We start from the raw sequence: 21,532 nt of genomic DNA on the forward strand, positions 1-21,532 counted from the left end.
GCAGGCGGTACATTTCTAGCTGGACTTTTGCTATGGTGTGTATATAAGGTAAGAGCCTCAAAGCCTAATGCGTTATTCATTCCGTATTTTGCCAGTCTGTTCATAAGGACACCTAAAAATGCTTCAACGTGATTGAAGATAGGCTCCTTTTCAGACGTCGTTATTTGTAGCCGTTGAATGTTTTCTGTGAGTGCGTCTTTGAAAGATTGTTCCGGCTCATCCGCTCGAAACTTTTGCTTCATAAAGGGAGTTTTTGGAATTGAAATATCTAGAATAGTTTCAGTGGTCATTGCAGTGGAAGCCCAACAAAGCGCGCAAAAGAGTTAGATAAAAACAGCTCATCATGGCTTGGTTGTCCTGACGTGGTTTTCGTCAGCTGGCGTTGCCTAAATTGTTGTGACAACGAAACTTCTTTACCACAGAACAAAAAAAAACTTATTAAATGGGATGGTCTTTCTTGGGATACGTACACTTAGAAATTTTGGTCTGTCTGCATGTCTGTCTGTGACTCGATTCAGCCACCCGGCCAAAGTAAAACGAGGCCTACGCAATATTCTTATATAGTCACAGCTAAATCTACCCGTCTACGTCCGGTGTAATGTTCATACTTGTCAACATTGTTGAATAAGAACAAGACATTACGCGAATATAAGAGAACAAATTAATGCAGAAGCGATATTTGCAGTATTCCTTTAAAAAAATCGTACATGCTTGATTTTTGCGAAATAAAATACTTCATGAACTGCAGAAAAAAATTCACTCCGCCGTCGCCTGCTGTCACCAGCGCAGCTTTTGCTTCTGGCGCCATTTTAAGAAAGCAACCGGCAAAAGTTACAAAAGATTTAACTAGATAGGTTCCCCGTTATGCTTGTAACGCACGTGCAGATATAGGGCAATGTGGTTCTATCGACTTTGAAGTAGGGCGCCCCGATTCACGCCCGATTCATGCCAGGAGTGTCAGGTGTTTCGAACGGTTCTGTTTACAGACACTTCGTCTTGGCGGATTGTTTGAACTTCTGGCCGCAAGGCTGAATCGAGAAACATGCACACAGACAGACAGAAATACAGCAACATAGAGATAGAGAGGAACATACAAAAATTTCAGCATTTGAGTAAAGCAACAAGGATTGTCGTCTTTAAGAACCTGCGGTGTTAAACAGACCGGGGCGAGGAAAGACACATAAGGACGCCCGCGTTTGACGCCCCGTATATATTTGTCGTCTCGTTTTTTTCTTACACCTCGTCTGTTTAGGCCCTTACGCTTCTTTTTTGTATACCATACTTTTGGTGGTAACACGGAACTCATGAAATAAGGCCCTCAGCACGTTCGCGGGCCTCTCCACTGCACTATATAAATAAAAAAAATATCCTGGAGCATTGCTATTTAGTCGGGTGCTAATTTTAAATACATTAGTGTCCTGGGTGCTACGAAAAGGTGCAAATCTTCTCTGCTTCTCACTTGATTCAGACGCGAAACAAAAATGATGGAACACTTCTCCGTAAATTCTGTGGAAGCAGAACGGTTCCAAACTGCTAAAAATTGGTGGCATAGGTCAGACATGTGCTCATTAGCGCATGGGAAACGGCAAGCCCATTTGAAGCAGAAACAAAGAGCACCCACGTTCTTTGATTACGGATAAACGTTCGGTTTGTTTTATCGGCAAAAAAGTAACAACGCGCTAAAGATGGCACAGTGAGGGAGAAAGAAGAACATAAAAGAACTGAAACTAAAGCGTGGCAAACTGTTCGCATGGCGACGCAGTGAAACATCCCCCTCGCGAGGGGCACGATCAAATGCAGAGCATTTCAGGGGGCGCATGACGTTAAGTAGTTTGCGTTACGTTAATGTTGTTGCACTTGTGGCACCTGCTGACGAGAGAGCGCTCGTCAGCAGTAAAATTGGCAGCCTCGGCGCACGTTGAGTCCGAGAGAGGGGAGAGAGTGTCCTTGAAACGTGCCTGGGCGCGCCATCGAATGTTGATCGCGCCGATAGCGAAACGTCTGAGCCGGGCATGTCGAGGCGAGCGATGCGGACAACTACGGACGCCAAGAACGGGTGACATCGCGAGTTAAAGAAATGCTCTGCTTTTAAAACTGAGAGGGCTTGAGGTCGTGCTGTTTAACACAGAACCACAAACAAAAGTTAACAAGAAGTTGCGCGCCGTCCCAAGAGATAGCGGGTGAGAATTGCGGATGCGGGAAAATGGAATTCTATGTTAGGAACGACTATTTAATTCATCCTGATAGTAGCAAGACGGGAGGAGGATAGCCTGGCGGATGAGAGCAGTGAGCGGATAACGAGATACGTGGCCTGATGGCGGAGGACTACGGCCTTTCAACGGCGTTTGTAGTGAAACAAGCGGTTACGTGTCAAAATTATGTATGCATAAAAGGGGTGCCGGAGAACTGGTAACAGCGTGAAAAAAAACTGGTGTGATGGCACTCCTCCATTTTACGTCTGATGGGGGTCATTTTTGCCATACTCAGAGCAGTTTCAGTTATTTTGAAGAACGCAGTAGGATAATCCCTTCCGGAAGACAGTGGACGATTTTGGACTTTAGAAAGGGGCGGCATTGTGGTCTTTGATTGAACTCGGTTTTCATGAAGATAGTTTCGATTTTTAACCATCTTTCTCCTAATAAATCTGCCAACCTAAGGAAAGCCAAAGTAAAGCTAGTAAAGACCAACAGCTCCGCTGTCACCTAAGCCTTCGCATCTCAAATGCGAAGGTGGCCGGACTTACTGCGTGTTGGTCCCTGCAACTGTTTTGACCATTTATATAGGCGGACGTCTTATATTCTAGTTACACGGGCACACTTAACCATGGTTAATTTAAACCGCGGTTAGACAAAACCGCACTTTGCTGCGTCACACGAAAGACGAAACTGCTGTTATCCAGATGGCCGTAGTTGACAAAAACCGAGCTTGCCACACTCAGTTCGGTCACGCTAGCAGTCGCCGAAGCCTCAATGTTCAAAATCGCTCACACAGTCAGTCCCCAAGCGGTAGCGTTTCAGGGAAGGCGAAAAAAAAAAGAAGAAATCGCCTATTATGTAGAAGAGGCGAAGTATCGGGCGCCCCAAAGGTGGTCCCTAGAGGAGCTTGCGTTATTTGCGTCACTCTTGCAGTCAGCGCGACTGCGGGCGACCACGACCGAAGCGAAAGCTGCGGCTCGTTTCCCGAACCGCCCGATCAATTACACCAATAGCTGAGCTAAATTTGTAAATTCCGCGCCGTTCGCAAGATATGGATAAAGCAGGAAATCATGAAGCGCTCGGTAACGCTCCGCGCGCAAGCCGCCCGTGCCTGAAAACACGCCCGCGCGCCTGCCCGCACTGCCCATGAAGCGGCTCAAACCGGCCAAGACCACGACAGCAACGGCTTGCCGCTGCCTTTCGAAATAAATGTGACTGCGGGAAAGAAGTTCCACATGCGAGAAAATGGATGTTCGTTTGGTGAAAAATTGTGCTATGGATTGTAATTCGCTGTTGTAGAGATAGCGGTGGTCAAATATCCACCACGATGCGAAGCCCAAAGATGCCAACACCGAGCCGACTCGAGAAACGCAAACCGTTTGAGAGCTGTGGGGAAGCCTCTCCTAAAACTCCCCGCGCGCGGGTGTGTTGCGCTTGCGTTTGAAGCAACTGTTTTAACGATGTTTCTTTTTGTCTACACTGCTTCTTTTTTGTTTTTTCATTGTGAGGTTGAAAATTGTTAATTTAATTTTATTACTCTCACAACCACGTGACTGCTGCCGCCAACAGCTGGAATTTCGAATGTAACAGCCAAAACCGCACTTTGCGATAACCGAGGGAAAAGTTTAGTAGCCACGGTTAAACGTAAGTGCGGTTCCTTCCGCCGTGTATCTAGGGTATCAGTAGTTCAATACCACTGACCCCTAGGAATGCCGGGCCTGAGTCGTTCTCCAGCTCTCTCCATGGCAATTCCAATCGGGATGTCTGGTACACGAACAGCACCTCCCGTTCCACATGCAGTGGCCAGCTTACAGAACCTGAGGCGTCATTACAGACGCAAATGCAGCCCATGGAATTCAGGTGCTACTTCCAGGCGAGATGTGTTTATTGAGCAGATGATAGCATTCCGCTGTGTAAGGCAACGTTGGTGTAAGGCGAGTTTAGGTGACCCCATCGTAATACCTGACCTTAAAGAGCATCCGGTAGGTGCGTCGCACCTTCTGTGTTGTTTTCGTTTTTAGAATGGGGAAAGAGATTGGGGAGAGGGGATGTCACACGCATCTTTTAGATGATAGCTTATTATTAAATTCAGGATGCAAAACCGAATAGCTGTAAACCGTATCTCATCCAAAACCTGACATAAATTGTTGGTAATTTTTGCCTTCGAAAGTTGATATGCGTGGCGCAATGAGGGAAACAATCTTTCTCAACCCGAGGTTATCGTTATCATTACACACTCTCCTCGAGTACACACTACTCCCGACATAAGGCCTTTTCAAACCACGTAACCACTGTTCTTTGAAGTGTACCTAAATGATGCAGTGCGTCCGTCCTTCCAGCAACACAGGGACGCACTGGAATGGTTCCTCTGTGGGGCGAAGGCCAAAGTGATCGCAAACTTTTTCATCAGTGCATTCCACGTGTATCTGGTGAGTCCGCATGTTTGCCTTACTGGGACACAAGGGATTTAAGCTGTTTATGTAAAGGCCCCTCCAAAAAATGTCAACCGGCGCCGTATAAATTGTTCGCCGGAAATTTTCAAACTCCTGCGGCGCCGACTGGTAGACTGGGCATCAGTTTTTCTTTTTCAATCATAGGCTTAGGTTTGTGACCGCTTAGTTGTGGAAGGAGCTTGTATAAAATAGAAACGCCCTCAATTCAGGAACGTTACCATTGTTCGTAAGAGGCAGATGCAGGTTCCTAGTGAAATATAACTAGGCGAATAAAATAGCAGTTGTGATGCCAGGTGCAAAATCAGCATCTTTTAGTTTTACGTGGCGAGCTGATTGTACGTGTGCTTGGTACGATTACAATGTCGTGCACCAACACTTGCCGATGAGGGTGATATGTTCATATTTGCCACTTTCCCAAAAAGAGACACTTAAAACTTTTGAAATTAACGTTCGAAATCCCCTGCGCGCTTTTTTTCTCGCCCATCTTCGTCGTCCGAGCACAGGCGATAAGAAACAGCAACTACTCACCGTGACGGCTTCCTCAGTCCGAAAAAATCTCGCAAGAATGGAAGAATGGGTAAAAAGGCGTTTGGACTGTCGGATGCCCCATGGAGTACAGAGTGTGCGAAAGCATGTGTACGCTGTGTAAGAACTGTGCACTACCCCTCCTCCCCCCCCCCCCCCCCCCGTGCACACTGCGGCTGAAGAAATTGTCCTTTTTCGGGTGAAACCTAATTCTGCAGACTATTAATACTTCTTTGTTTGCTTTAAACCGAAAGACCCTATCTCTTCTCTTTATCTGGTACACAGTGTAACTGCTCAAAAACCTATCGTCTCTCCGCGTAGTTCCCAACCTCTGGCCCTAACGGGCCAGAGGCCCGTTAAGGCCAGAGGTTGGAAACCGCGCTGAGAACGATAGGCATTTCAGCAGTAACATTGGGAACCGCGACTAATGGTATATGGAACCGTTAAATACTTGAAAAATACTATCGAGTATGGCCGGTTCCCGCGCGCGGTTCCCAAGGTCCAGAGGTTGGGAACTGCGACTGATGGTATATGGCTACAGTTCAATACCTGAATAATATGGAGTACCCAAGATTAAGAGAACATGTGAATACTTTACGGTGTTTAATTATGAGAGCCTATTTTGTTGTACTGGGGACATTGGGAGAGGGACAATCCGGGAGGTGCAATCTGGATTCGTAGAAAGGTGGCACTATATGCAGAAGATTCAGAACAGTTGGTTCACATACGTTTCAAAACAGTGTCCAAGGTGGGACAAGTGGGGACAACATCCAGCAACATCTCTTGACACTTCGTATCCTGTCGCTGGAGTTGTTTTTCAACTCTTGGGAATCAACTGATTCTGCAGTACTGGCTTGAGTTTGCCCGCTGTAATACAGCTAAACAAGCAACCTGCATATACTCTGGAGTGTGTGCAATTCTGAGTGCCAATTTCTAGCTACGGCGATGACGCTGTAGACAGAGTGTGGAGACGCTTTACCCTAATCATTGCAGAGAAGTAGGCAAGAGAGCGTGCAGGATATTTACTAATAGGTGGTCGCATGAGCCTAAACTACGCACTCGCTGAGTTCTAAGAGCGTAACAACTTTTTCAGCTGATGAATAATTTTGCAACACAGGGAAGCATCGGTAATCATGCGCAGGTCATCAAAATCCAATTTATTGTATATCAAAAACTGCACCCAAAGAGTGAACACTTCAGGGACATTAACAGTCCCAACATGGACCAAAGTAGCACTACCCATAAAAAAGACGAACACTGAAATTGAGCCCACTCTACGCGCCAATCGAAGTGCCAACCCGACGCTCAAAAAGGGAAACCACGTCTCATTCGCTCCTCGCAATAATAATGTAGCAGGGAAAGTGGGTGAGTGTCGTAGGATACTCCAGACGCCTGTCAATCATATACTATATGCTTACGAAATGTTTTGAAATAGGAATTTACCATTAAGTTGTTTTGTGGACTTAGAACGAAGGAATTATAAGTGACACATTTCTATGCAGATATCAGCCGAGGCCAGAGAGAAGGGTCCCCAAAGCCGCAAGAGGGCTTTCCAAGTAAGGATTTCTACACAACTCGTCCCTTCGAGTAGTAGTCGTGTTCAATATTCGGAACATTCTTAAAGAGATTAAACAGTGCGAGCAGGTTTTATGTGCGGCTGTGCAAAATGTTTCTGAGAATAGAACAAGCGCGCAGCTCATCACAACAGAAATGCTAACGATCTACTTCGTTCTCTTGGCTTGTTGCGGACGCACAAACCGCCGGGTCACATGACCACTTATCGCTACCGGTGCCTGTGGGTAAGGCGAGAAGAATGAGGGTGACGTTGCGACCGTTTGAAAAACTCAATGCAGAAAAACCTAACAGCTTTCAATTTGAGGGAATTGTAATGGTAACTCAGTAATACAGGCTCGAGGTACAGAAGCTGACCATTTTATCGGACTACAACATTCGGACTTTTGCAATTCCCGCCTTTCCCGAAGACCTATCAGCTGTCCCATAGGGGTAATGTATACGAAAAAGGGATATTTCGGACGAAATAAAGCAAAAAGTTCAATTTTCCGGAGAAAATGTTCCGCGACAGAGCCACGGTGCAACTTCAGGACGACGCCATTTTGAATACTAAGCGACCTGGCTAGCATCGGATTGAATGGGGATGGGCTTGAATCCCGCCGGGGTAAAAAACTTTGATCTTGGAGGCCATAATTTTGGATTTATTCTGTGGTGTAAGCAATATGGGAAGCCAGAAACTGGTCATACGTGGCCAGTTTTTTTTTTTTTAGCTTCCGCATTTTTTAGCCACCAGGTGACGCTGATTTATAAGCAACATCATCTTCAGGTTTGTCCTGAACCATTCGCGGCTGATTAAGTACTATTTAAATGAAATGAAGTTCGTTTTTGCGGCTAACAGATTTTTCAGGCTGCTCTTTTATTCTGACTGTTTTTCGTTCCCCCCACCCCCCAGGACCAAAAAATCGGTCGGCTCTTGTATATCCACGAAAAAAAAACGGAAGAAATGTTGATATTTTTAATTTTATACTAAAGTGACGTATGACGTCATATGAGCTAGCACTAAAAATATAATAATGTGGGCTAACTGGACGTTCCAATTCAAGTGATACCATAAAAACGAATGGGAGGCCCCGTTTGAGCAGCCCAGTCATGATTTCAAGAAAATTACAAAGAGCGCAAAGGACGAGGACAAAGAAACACCTTCAAGAAAATTAAAAAGAGCGCACTGTGTTTCTTTGTCCTCGTCCTTTGCGCTCTTTTTAATTTTCTTGAAGCCATGAACCAACTCGCCCAACAATCCATTTTATCCAGTCATGATTCTTGGCGGTGTATTGAGTCGGTAGCCGCAAAGCGTACAAACAAGATTCTGTGACGACCTGGAGACGCCACCGGAAAGTGGCCGTGTAGTTTATACTGCTTTATGTTGTTTGTTTAACATCTTCATTATTTGTTTGAAGCCGTAGATAAAACTGAAACTGTTTTAAATAGGATGAAACATTTTTTTTCAAGGAAGCAAACTTTTATTTTGTCTCTATGGTTCCTTTGAAAGTTGATTGATTGATTGATTGATTGATTGATTGATTGATTGATTGACTGATTGATTGATTGATTGATTGACTGATTGATTGATTGTGGGGTTTAACGCGCCGACGCAACGCAGGCGATGAGGCGCGCCGTAGTGGAGGGCTCCGGATTAATTTTGACCACCTGGGGATCTTTAACGTGCGCCGAAATCTCGTACACACGGGCGTTTTCGCTTTTCGCCTCCATCAGAAAAGCAGCCGCCGCGGCAGGGAATCGAACCCGCGACCTCGTGCTCAGCAGCGCAACGCCTTAGCCACTGAGCCACCGCGGCGGGGTCCTTTGAAAGTGCTAACCGGAACAGGAATGTGGTTGCTGTGTGCTGTGACTGGCGCCCCTCCCGCGCACTCTGTCGGCGGCCGTGCGATGCGCTTACGAAAGGTTATGAAAGAGCGCCAGAGCGAGTTGGGTGTAAATTGATTGATTGGTTAATTTATTGCGGCGTTTAAAGCCCCGAATGTACGTTACATTTAAAAGGCGCGCCGCGGTAGTGGGCTCCGGATTAGTTTTGACCACCAGATGATCTTTTCCGTGCAGTGCCGAAATCTCAGCACGCCAGCGTTTTCACTTTTCGCACACATCAGAAAGCAGCCACTGTGGCCACGATCCAACCCGCGTCTTTGCGCTCGGCAGGGCAGATCTTATCCACTGCGCCACCGTGGCGGGTTAGTCGAATGTAAAGGGGAGTGTAAAGTAGGCGAGAAGACAGCCATCGGGAAGACGTAGGTCAGCACGGTGATAAAAAATCAGTAGTCGCTCAGCTCTGCTATGCCAGGATATCCGTAGCGTGAGCTAAGGTTCAGCAATCCAGTCCAATCCAGCCCAATCCAGTCCAGTCCAGTCCAGTCTAATTCAGTATAATCCAGTCCAGTCCAGTCCTGTCCACTCACTGCTCCTCGCTCATGCCCAGCGCGGCTCTTCACGAGCCACGCGAAACGGCTATCAAGCGGCTCCGGCAGACTTGGCTACTGCGCAATTGAGGCGCCCACCTGGACACGCGCCGCGCTAGTGCGTCTGCCGCGGCTATGACGCAACGCAATCCAACACAATCCACATTAATCCAATCCAATCTAATCCAAAGCTAACCCAAGCTAATCCAAGCCAATCGAAGCCAATCCAAGACGATCCAATTCAGTCCAATGCCCCTCGCGCTTGCGCAGAACGGCCCTTCACTGCACACGCGAAACTGCTCAACCTCGGCCAGTGTAGCTTACGCTAGTGTCACTAGATAAGCTACAGAGTACCGTCACTGAGGCACGCAAGTAAGCAACGGCGGCCATTTTGGTGTTTATCAGTGTTGCCAGATTTCAGCTTCTGCGGCATCGCCGCTCACTTTGACGAGGTCATTTGTAAACAACCCTGCCGAAGGCGAAGCAGCACGGCATCTTCGGACTCACTTCTGCAGCTGAAATGCTGCGGAGCGCGTTATCTTTGATTCGCATTCGGAAAGATGCCAGTCGCGCGCAGCCGCAGAGCAGGGAGGACAAGCTGCGAATACCACAGTTGACCGACATAAAACCCATAAGCAACAAAATGGCAGCGCCCATGAACCGTCGCAGTGTAAGCAAATGCCACGTGATGCGAACTGACCAATGATCTCGACGGCGGCACCGAACAATAGGAGAAAAGAGTGCCGATACTCTGTAACCTCATCTAGTGACACTAGCTTACGCTACAGAATGCACCGTGCCACCGCAGCAACCACGATAGAACTTCGAGAGCGGGCGGCGCAAGCGGGAATGAAAGAGCTCGCTGCGGAAGAAAAGAGTTTGCACTGAGCGAACCAATAATTTTGTTGTGCGAGAGTCTGTTAGTATTTCTTCGGGCGGATGATGTGAAAGTTATGTATTCGTTAGTAAGATTGCTGCAAACGTGCATCACCGCTTACTAATAGCTTTTGTTTGCCTGGTTGTGACTTGAAAGCATGAATCGTTTCTCTTTCTAGCTCGCAGAGGTGGCTTCTCGGATATTGCGCGATATGGACTTTACCCCTGAGGTAAGTTAGCTTTTTGCCACCTTCAGTTAACACGTTACTGAAAACTAACAATGGGAAATGTGCCAGTGTGGGACTTTTTTCTCGGGTTTTTATTTCTCAGCGCCAGCTTCAGTAACGGGCTATAGTTAGTCGGCGACATTTTTTCGCAGAAGTCAAAGTATCTCCATTAGGAGCTCGCAAACTTTGACAGCGAAATAAAAAAAAAATGTTGATTCCCCTCTCACCGGAATCGGTAAAACACGGAAGTGAAATGTGCAGCGAAATTTGCAGCTCAGCACGATTTGCGGGTCGGCGGCTGTCTTCAGGGCGCCATTGGCGAGCGACGTACTGCTGGCGGGTCACTTCGGCAATGGTGCACTAGCGTCATTTGAGTGACGGATATGACGTCAGTAAAATCTAGGTGTATCCCTGCATAAAACACTTCCATGTTAAAATATAAAACCCGAAAACGAACAAGCCTAAGTATAACCTCTTCTTTAGTGCTAAAGGTTGCTTCCCCGCAAGTAGACCTGTGTGCAGGGGTCCACCCTCTACAGATCGCTTGCTTAGTTGTACTGGCGTCATTTCTGGGACGGATATCACGTCAATGAAATCCGTGTATACCGGAATAAACACTTTCGTGTTAAAAAGACAACGGCACCGGTCTTGTGGGATAATCTTATGGAGTACACCTGGACCCAGCGGAAAGCTTTACTTGTATACGCATGAGAGTTTAAAAAAATTAAGAACGGCTGAGGAGTTACGCCGTCTCCGGCACCTCACTTTCGCCTTAAGTGTGTACAGTAAATTTTCTTTATATTGAAGCACTCCAGACAGGAAACGGCCGACTTTATTGATACTTCGTTAAATGGGGACTGCTTTACAATCCATGCACAACAGCAACAACCGCAAACAATTCGTGTAAAGCGAGTGTTCGCGTCAAGCGATTTCGTTATAACGGGAGTGTACAGCGCTTTTCTGAGCGTAGAAGTAAACATTGATTGACAAAGTCGACAGTAGGGGGTGTGTCCACTTTGCCGGGAGGAATCATTTTTTCTTCGCGTATTATGCCCACTGTACTCACAAAGAAAATTTCTCCGGCCAATAAGGGTCGCGTTGTGTCACTAGATAAGGTTACACAGTGTCGGCACTCTTTCCTCTCCCTGACGTGATCATCGCTCTGTTCGAATCACGTGACATTTTTTTAGACTGCGACGGTCTATGGGCACCGCCATTTTGTTCTTTATGCGTTTTCGGTTGGTCAACTGTGGTAGTCTCAGCTTGTCCTGCCTGCTCTACGGCTCCGCGGGACCGGCGTCGTTCCGAACGCGAATAAAAGATAGCGCGCTTCCCAGCATGTCAGCTGCAGAAGTGCGTCCGAGGATGCCGTGTTGCTGCGTCTTGGGCAGTGTTGTTAACGAATGACCTCTTCAAAGTTAGCGGTGAGGCCGCAGAAGCGGCAATCTGGCAACCCTGATAAACACCAAGATGGCCGCCGTTGCTCATTTGTTTGCCGCATTGACAGTACTCTGTAGCTTATCTTGTGACACTGGGGTCACGGTAGCTGTCATCACTACCTCATTTGCGCTAATCTGGGAAGAGGTAAGCGTCGCCTCACAAGGCGGCACTATGTTAAACGGGGCAGAGGTCAGGCTTATAAGAGCGCTCGTCCGCGTCTCCCTATTGCGAGCAAGAAATGAATGGCGCGAGAGCACTCGCGCCGCTCGTAGTGAATGGCGGTGGACGCGTAGGCAGTAGTGTAAAGTGAGAAATGATTGGTTCTGTTGCGGAGGCCGATGGTGATCTCTGTTCACAGATGGACGAAGCTGTTGGGGAAGGGAGGAGTAAAGATTGCTTTTGCGAAAGGAGCAATGCCCGGGTTTACTTCCATCACTAACCTTTCGTCAGCATTGATTGATTGATATATCAGATTGTACCCGTTGTATGAGATCAAATTATGTTGCATTACGCTGCATCTGATATTATTACATTGCATTACTAAACATTTCTTTAACTCATATTGGATTAGATTAGATGGATGGATTCGGAATGCTGCAGTTTTTCCCGAAAAGCGATAGCAATTGTGTGGCAATGCGATCGCTACCAGGGTCTTTGTCTTACTTTTGGAGTGAATATTTGCCTAAATAACATTGAAGACCCATGTGGCAGCTTGTGTTGACAAAAATTAAGGCCCCATTCTTATAGATGTCCGTCTTCAATGCAAAACGTTCTCTGGCTTAGCAGAATGACTCGCTATTACTTTGGAGGTGTTTACTGATAAAGATACCTAGATCTTTACTGTGAAGAAATCCTGCAGCGGGAGTAACGTTAGTGTTCCTAGTTCTAGTTGTGCTATTATGTTCTGAAGTAATGCTTCACCACCAAAATACCAACTGTGCCCTGGTGTACTTTTTACAGACACATTGCTGAAGTGTCTGCTAAGGAAGGTAGCTATCTTTACAGACAGCCAACCAGATACAGAAGAGTGGAAATTATGGTAATCGTGTAAAAATTGTAACATAATGATTGCAATTATTTTTAAACTTGGGTAAACGGATGATTGGGGCGAAAATGTGCCGCTCCTCTACCATTGTTGCCCCAGCTTATGTACGTACTTGTATCATTTCGCAGGCGAAAGTGACCGCTGTCGTCATCACGATGATCGCCTCGGCGGCTGTAGAGGTACGCATAAAACTTCGGTCTGCCCATTGACTACCCTGAGGATAGTGCTCGATGTTGTAAACCCCACATCCGTCTGATTGTGTTGCGATGAATGTCCTATTTTTAGATGCGAAGCATCTCATGCTCGGGCTGTGTCCCTCCCTTCCTCGTTGTCGTTGTCCGCTGTCCGCACTCTACTGCGCATGCGCGTCACTTCAGCCCCGTCAGCGTTTGGGCTGACGTCAGCGCAGTCCACTATAAAAATAAATAGTTAAGCGGCGCCCGGTTTCGATCCCACGACTCTCTGGCCGCAACGGGACGCACGTGTCGCTCTTCCCACTGCGCTAAACAGAAACACTGCGGCACATAGTGTTAGAATGCGAGGGTATCCATCCAACTCAAGAGAGAAATATTCGGCTTCCAGAAGCCCTAGGATTTAAGGGTAGCACAGAGGGAGTTAACTTCAAGGTGGTCGAGGCGACGAAAAGGTTAGAATGCTGGTGGATGGAAAGCAGAGAGCGAAATATTGCCTAGCACAGCTACCACCTGTAACAGAAGAAAGGATTCTGTACCAAGTTTTTTTGTGCCTGCCCCACGAGCAGCGCTAGTATTAAATGAAGAGTGTAAAACATAGGTATATTAGTTTCTTTTTGTTTTTTGGTAAGATGACGCATCATCACTTTGCTGCAAAGTGTATACCATTATCAATCATCACCCCACCCCTATCATCATTACCACTAGCCTCGAGGTGCAACTGAAATGACGCTGCCATCTCTGCATTTTGCGTCGTTTGCACATCGTGCTCTGTGCGACAGATATGGTTAACTGACTTTATCTCCAGTATACTGAAGCCCGTGTCTACACTAATGCAATCCTGTGGCTCAGCATCCTCACCACAATTCCTCCACTTACAAACCCATGCAGAGAAAAAAAAAAAAACATAGCGGCGTGATGTACACATGCGGCATAAAAAATGAGTGAAATAAAAATTCAACAAAAGCTGAAAACTAATGGGAACTTCAGTCGACCCCATGGCTGCTTCGCATACGACTCAAGGTTCCCCTACGGGAAGATGATGTAATTTTTTTAGTCCACATTTTCAGTGGAGCTGTTGTTGCATTTTTAGTTCACTCATTTTTTATGCCGCAAGTTTACTTCACCCCGCTATTTTTTTTTTTTTTTCGCTGGATGTAAAAAATTCCCGGGCCATCTCAACTAACGTGAAACCTGAGGTGGGGCGAAGCATGCTGTGCATAAGGGCATTCTTTGCGCCTTGGCGTTTTTGCCAGGGTAGAGGTTTACAGCTTTGCTGTAAAAGTCTCTTGTCTTGAGCACGATGGTATCTAGCGCGAGGCGTAAACGAATGTCCCAGTGGTTCTTTAAAACGAGTTACAATGCGCTCCAGCGTGAGGCGTGACGAGTTTCCCTGTGTTTTAGTACCGTGACTACATGAAAAGACGCTTACGACGACGAAATGAGGCACCGACAGCCCCAGCCCCTAAGGGGCTTCACCCCTAATATGCGTTTTTCAAGCCAAGCGGGGATGCCTAACGCCTTCACAGAGCCTATTTTTCTCGGAGAAAGAAACAAATCACAGTAGAACAATTTTTTAGGTACCAAGACTTTGAAGGGTTTTCTACGCAGTTCAAAAAATACGGCTTCAATTTCTGCCAGTGTAAGTGATGTTCGAATTGTACTTCTGGAAAAAAAAAAAAACATTGGTCGCGTATCTGCTCCTTTCGTTGAAAATGTCGACAAAAGACGATAGTCTTTATCGTCTTATGCCAAGTAAATGCCTCCCTTTGCTTTCCCACTCACATGTTGTTCCTATTGCGTTGCGCTCCTCCCAAGGTAAAGACGCCAAAGGTTTGCTTAAATCATTTGAAATTTATCGCGTTCCGCTGCTCCTAACCGGGTGTCTCAATGCCAACGCTGCCGTACGGCGAAAACGCGCGTGAATCGAGGCGCCCTACTTCAACGTTTATAGAACCGCGTTTCACTACTCCACGTGTGTTTCGAGTAGAACGTGGAGCCTATCTAGTGGAACCTTTCGTAACTGTTGCCGATTTATTTCTTAAAGTGGCGCCAGAAGCTACAGCGGCGCTGGCGACAGCAGGCGACGGCGGAGTGAATTTTTTTCTGCAGTTGATGAAGTGTTGATGTATGATTTTTTATAAAGGAAGACTGCAAATATCACTTCTGTATTTATTTGTTGTCTTATATTTGCGTAATGTCTTGTTCTGCTTCAACAATGTTGACAAGTATGAACATTACACCGGTTAGGCGGGCAGATTTAGCTGTGACTATATAAGACTATTGCGAAGGCATTGTTTTACTTTGGCCGGGTGGCTGAATCGAGTCACAGATAGACAGACAGACATACAGACAGACAGACCAAAATTTCTGGGTTTAAGTAGCCCAAGAAATCTATCGCCTTTAAAACGTTTCTGCGCTACAAGCATTTTTTTCACGTTCATTAACATTTTTATTATTCCAATCGTTCTGTGCCATACATGTTGAACCTGGCCATAGCGCACAACAATATCTTCCATCGTCAGGAGGAGCACACAACGTTCGCTGCAGCATCTTGGGAACACCCCTAAGCACCTTTTGCATATACCGCTGATACGTACGTGTTGTGTTCAATGTTTTTAGTTTAGGGTCCCAGCAGCTTCCGGGCGTGATGCAAAAGGCGCTAGGGTCCAGGAGCTTCCCCTCCGCAGATGTAAAAGTGGTCCGAGCATACTGCAAAACACCAGTGAACGCTGGGAAATTAAATGGCCTCATCGGTTTCCTCTGATCGTTGCTCTTCCTGTGCTATATAGTAACGGGGATGGTTCACGTTTCTTTTTTTCCGCTTGGAGAGAGAGAGAGAGAGAGAGAGAGAGAGAGAGAGAGAGAGAGAGAGAGAGAGAGAGAGAGAGAGAGAGAGAGAGAGAGAGAGAGAGAGAGAGAGAGAAAGGACTTTTATTGGTTATCCTGCACTATCGGTGAGGGGGATCACCACACAGGGTTCCGCCCTCACCGTCGGCTGTTGGTGTTAAAGCCGATCCGGAGACGGGGCCGCGTCCGGCCGGAGGCGTCGGCGCTGGGGGGTCCGACCATTGACGGGATCGGGAAGCCGCCCGCGCTTCTGCCTGGCCAGAGCTGTCTCCAGCTGCTGGATCACCATGAGTTGGAGCTCCCTAGTCGGGGAGTGCATATTTTGCACGACATGTTGTGGTAGTTCCGGTGGGTAACCCCTCACTCTGTGTTCGTCACACCCCCACATTATGTGAGGCAAGGGCCCGCGGAATGATGGTGCAGGTCAGTGTCTGTAAGCTTTATCTACACCCTGAGTGATAGATTACTTTCCCACTTCAGATTCGCATCGAAACACGAAAATGAGACGCTGGACCTCCTTGAACAGGGAAATTGGTGGCTTTCTCCGGTTATTTAGGGGTGAGATCCCGTGAGCCGAATCGCTTTTTGTAACGTATAAAGGTACTTGTTAAAATGATGTGTTACCATTGTAGTAATATCTGCACTGTTACATGCTTTTTTAACATTGAATCGCTTGTTTTGCTGTGAGAAACAAACTGTTTCAGTGGATCACAACGAATAACGAAAATCTCTGATCTTTTACTTGCCTACAGTGTTTCGTCATTTGGAGAATTCAAGTTTACAGCGACAAGATGGACGGGAAGACTTACATCTTCGTCCCGCGCTAAGGAACGTTCAAACGAATTCAAAGCCTTTTGTTTTTGTTTTTTTAAACTACGTAGCATTCTTTGAAAATAAAACAAGGTGTGCAAGTAAATGTACGGGCACTGAATGTCTGGTGAGAATTCAGCGGAAGCTTATTGTTTTGCGACCACCAACTCCATGTTCACGCGCAATGCTGAGCTTGAGTTCTCGATCCTCACTGGTAGTTGATTTGATTGGTTATGAGGTTTAACGCACCGACGCTACACGCAAAGAGGCACGCCGTGGTGGAGGGCTCCGGAGGGCACACGTATCGAGGCAAACGGCAGTTATTGAAACGAGGTAAAATAATTTAGACTGTAGAAATGAATACTCATTCTGGAGGGTTTATTCGTACTCAAATCTGGTGGAGCCACACGTACAGCGCTGCAAAAAGCGCTCAGGTCAACGAGGCGCATACCCAACCTCCTTTGAAGCTTACAATGAGTCCAGGTAGCCGTTAGTGCATCTAAGAATCCAACACATCTGCCTAGACTTCGTTTTGCCGCTAATATCCGCTCACAGCACCACGGAAACATTAAAAGCACCGTCTGTATGGGCAAGAATCGGTGGCCGCGTCGGCTGGTTAGGCGGTTTTAGCAGATCGTAAGTTGGAATCGCGGGGATGGGGAATGGGAACTTCTGTGGCTCACCGGTTCTGGGGAGGGCCAGCGCAACCCAAACGCCATGTAGTCGTCGCCTCAGAAGCCCAGACTGGGAGAAGCTGGGGAGTGTGTTGGGATGAAAGTCGCACCCTCTACCAAATATGTTACGTGCCAGCAAGAAAAAGACGAGATAAACCATTGGTGATGGCCGAGCGATGTATTTACAAGATGTCGGTGATGCGACCGATTTACCCTTCCGCCAAGACAGCTCTAGCTATAGGCCATGTGTCACGCGCATCTTCATTTCGGTCGGTGGAATGAACCACAGCGTTACGTAGCATTTCATTTTAAAGGTAACGGGAACTCTGGCGGTCCCGTGGACGCAGAAAAATTCTACTGCGGAACCTGATAACCATGCGTGAACGATCATGATCGAAACAAGTTTGGAGTGATGGGAGAGAGTGCGGCTGGATTTATCTCACTCGCAGTGGATTGCACGCATTAATCGAGCTTCTGCGTTAAGCACAGATCAGGCAAGAACGGCGGGCAATAGCAAAGTCGACACGTTTCTTCGAAATGCGTAGCCCAAGCATACTATACTGCCAGTAATGTTTTCACAAGAAGTGTGCGCCACGCAACGCCTCAAGCGAAACTGTCTGCCGCGCTGACGATAAATGAAACGCACGGTCATGTAAGGCCTCGCTCTAAACTGTTTCGTGAGCACACGATAACTGAAGAACTAAAAAAAAGCGCAGGGACGAGTATACCCAGCTAGCCCAACGTCAAGCCTTAGTAAGCTTCAATTAGGCCGTGTTCCGACTGTTGCTGCAAGTGTCGAAATAATTTTAAAGAATGACGTTATTTGACGTCTCAGCCAACCCAACTGCGTGACATGCCGTCTTTTTACGCCTCTAGACGCCTCTTACGTCGGTGGTATGAACATAGCCTTAGGCTGCAGACGTCTCAAAGGGGGTCCGTCGCCATATGACTTCAAGGCCACTGCACAGTACTTTTCGAGAGATGAAAACGAGCTCAAAATTCCTCCTCCGTGTAAAAGATCTGCCAGGGTGGAATTACGCCTGCTACGGCAACCATGAACCACACAACCACGCCGCAGCAGCAGCCGCCACGAGAGTCAGGAGTTCAACTCGGAAGTGCAAAACCATTCCCAAGTTTCATCAAAGTTCTAATGTTAATCAAACACATCCAGCCCATTCCTGGACGCGACGTAGCGACTGAAGCCACACTCACCCATCGCGTCGTCTCCGTCGATGGTGTTCCGTCGTATCCCCGAAGTCGTCATTTGACGCCCGATCGCAGCTACAAGAACGTAGCACCAAACGAACATAAAGTCCCCAGGCCACCGTCAGCCAATGGTGTCACAGTCGCGGAGGTGCTTGGTCCGAAGTTGAGTTCACTCCTGTACGAGCCGATTGGAGCGGCCAAGACGACACGATTTCCCCACAGGAGCCTTCTTCATACACCGTTAAAATACAGTCGATGACCAATGGCACAACTTGAATGTCTAATAAGCACTCGCCAATTCTCAAACACGCTCTTGGCACCCTGAATTCTGATAAGCGACCACCGTGCACACTCAAACAAGCAGTACTACAAAACCATATTTGATGGTCGGGAGCAGGGCGCGTTCCGTTCACTGAAGCAAACCCCTTTGCTTCCTTCGTTTGTGCTTGCGCAGAGCTGCACTGGGTTTACCCTCAAGCGACGCGGCAAACATAATTCAGTAGAAGAACAGCACCCCGAGAAAAACGCATAGAGTTTCTTACAATATACTCAAGAGAGGAATCTGGCGCTAGCGTCTATGCGGCTCACATCAAGGCTGTCTATGTCGTCACGGACCGCCATTATATCATGCACTCGCCTTACTTTCATCATTGGATTGGATTTAAACGATAGAAATTTTAAGCAGTGCCACAAGAACGCGAAGAATAGTGTGCAATTATGCAAGTGGAAAATAAAAACAGGCTTTTTTTAAACCTAAGGAAAAAGGAAGGAAAGCGTATTTTTTGCCGGAATGGTTGTGCCTGCTATTCCGAAGGCCAAGGTTGTAGTTACGAACAATCTTAATATTAGGGGGGGGGGGGGGACTCATTAGAGACTCTGATTTTATTATTTTACCATTATTTCAAATAATGTTTGGAAAGTTTTTTGAGTGGTGAACCGGTGCACTTACCGCCAGCTAGTTTAACAAGAAAAAAGAAAACATGGCGTTATACAGTCGTGGACGATGACAAGATAGGATGCATACAAGCGCCCATATCTGTCGTATCTTGACTTCGTCGAAGTACGTTTTGTTTCTTCTTTTCGTCGGCTACAAATTTCGCGACGGCATATGACCCGCGCAGTCATGCGTCCTTTGGCTGCGGCATGAGCAACGTCAGGTGCGGTCACGCACTGTCTGCTGTTTCACCGAACACGGCTACGACAGAACAGGGAGGATGTCGGCTTCCTCGTAGCTCGTAAACGTGCTAATGAATAGTGAAGAAAGCAAATCCCCCAAACCAATTAAGAATCCAATTGTCATGGCAAGCCCAAGCCAAAAAGGGGGGTCTTCCCGTGCAACTTACAAATGTCTGCTGATGTGTCCTTCCTTGCTAACGTAGAAAAAAAAAATAGTGCAGCTTCGCTACTGTTGAAGCCTTGCACAACTTAGTGCAAGGTTCACCAGTTTTTAAATTTACTACCCATTTAGTCACAAACGGAAATCTGCCCCTGACATCTTGGCCACATAAACAGATCATCGCCACGTAAACAGATTACATTCTTAAGCATTTGTTATGAACCGTTACACCAAAATGGTTCTGCCGCGAATGTCCGTGGCATGACTTGGGATAAATGTGGGTGTTGATAATTCAAACAGGGCAGTGACGCTTGTGTTGATTATATTCCATGAACAGAAGCAGCGACGAGCAAAAAATATTTCCAGTAAAAAATTACGCCCCACGCCATCGTGATGTGTAAAATGTCCTTGTGCCTAGGGCAGTTAGAACCACTGCCATGTGTCCTTTCTATTCATCATTTCAGGGCGAAAGCTATAAGCTACATCTTTCAAGGTCGTTGATCACATCCCAAGTGACTTTCAGGCGCCGGCGCGGAAGCTGGAAAATTTTCTAAAGAGTGAAGCTCTTTAACAAATCGTAATTTTTCGTGTCCGCAATTAAAAATACCAAGAAATAGCCGAGTGCGGTCCTCGCGGCGTCCGCCCGGCTGTTAACAAAACCAAGAAAATGCCTAGCGCTTGTGTGTAACTGCCTCGACGACCGTACAGCGTCCCCTGTGCACGTTTGTCAAGTCAAGTATACCCACTTAGGGAGATAGGCCAATTTTTCTGGGACCGCCCGGGAGTTTAAAAAAATCAAGAAAATGCCGAGCGCTCGTGTGCGCGGGCATCGAGGCGACCGAGCAGCGCCCCTGGTGCACGTTTGTGAAACCAGGCACACCCACTTATGGAGATTGGCCAAGATTGTCCAAAAAAAAACTCAAGCGTTCGCCGTAATCATGGCAATCTTTCTTTGAACGAGAAAGACACGTCATATCGTACGCCCCGCCAAGGTGATGTCCAATGATTTTGACTTCCAAAAGAATGAAGTAAGCTCACACTTCTAGCAACAATGATGGAGTATAGATCGTTGCGGAAGCACCAAAGAAGAAGCAAATCGGCTGCAATCGTGGATTTAAACCTTCGTGATTATTGTCAAGGTTACGTACAGCTTCGATACCTTCAAGTATTACGCGTTTGTGTGAGCTTCATTTTTTTTCTAGCAATCGTTGGCTCGGAGTCGCAGAGATATCTTCAATGGGGATCGCGCTCAGAAATAGTCAGGAGAAAGTCAGGAGAACGCCCAGCTTGCCTTGGTGAAGGAGGCCGAGGACGCCGTTGAAGTTCAGGGACGAGAAAAGAACACCTCCGGCACCACACACGTGCTCTCATTCCACCGTGTGCTGCCACCCTCCCCCCGGGTCTTACCCGTGCCGAGGAGGTTGCGCTGAGGAGGATTTGGATGGGGGTGGCCTTAACTCCCGCCGTGACCCGCCACTGGCCTCAATACCGAGGTTCCTTTACAAATCCTGGTTGCCCAGTTTGCCACCGCAGCGACGTGATCGCCAACCTTCACCACTTGCTGTGATCCTGCCTCGCCTTGAGGCCGACGAGACTGCGGCACCTTGCGGCGAAGGGCCTCCGCGTAGACGACGCCTCCGCATACGCCGCATGGATACATGGGCGCCATCATCGTTCACTCCTTGACTTCATCCGCGAAGAGAACATTTCATTTTCATCTA

The 21,532-nt window shown here is 47.2% G+C and overlaps 1 protein-coding gene across 2 annotated transcripts in view; it reads right to left on the reverse strand.

Annotated features, from left to right (window-relative positions):
- Positions 1 to 18,919, reverse strand: part of LOC144162851 (arrestin domain-containing protein 2-like) — a 313,049-nt gene extending 294,130 nt beyond the window's left edge. The window contains exon 1 of one of the 2 annotated variants that reach the window (XM_077693556.1): positions 18,482 to 18,919. The gene's annotated coding sequence lies outside the window, so the exon portion shown is untranslated. The remainder of the gene's footprint in view (positions 1 to 18,481) is intronic. The other variant, XM_077693555.1, reaches the window with a different exon arrangement.
- Positions 18,920 to 21,532: the final 2,613 nt, after the last annotated feature.

Source organism: Haemaphysalis longicornis, unplaced genomic scaffold, assembly GCF_048455015.1.
Source record: "Haemaphysalis longicornis isolate Haplotype H1 unplaced genomic scaffold, Haemaphysalis longicornis Haplotype H1 scaffold_12, whole genome shotgun sequence".
NCBI lineage: Eukaryota > Metazoa > Arthropoda > Arachnida > Ixodida > Ixodidae > Haemaphysalis > Haemaphysalis longicornis.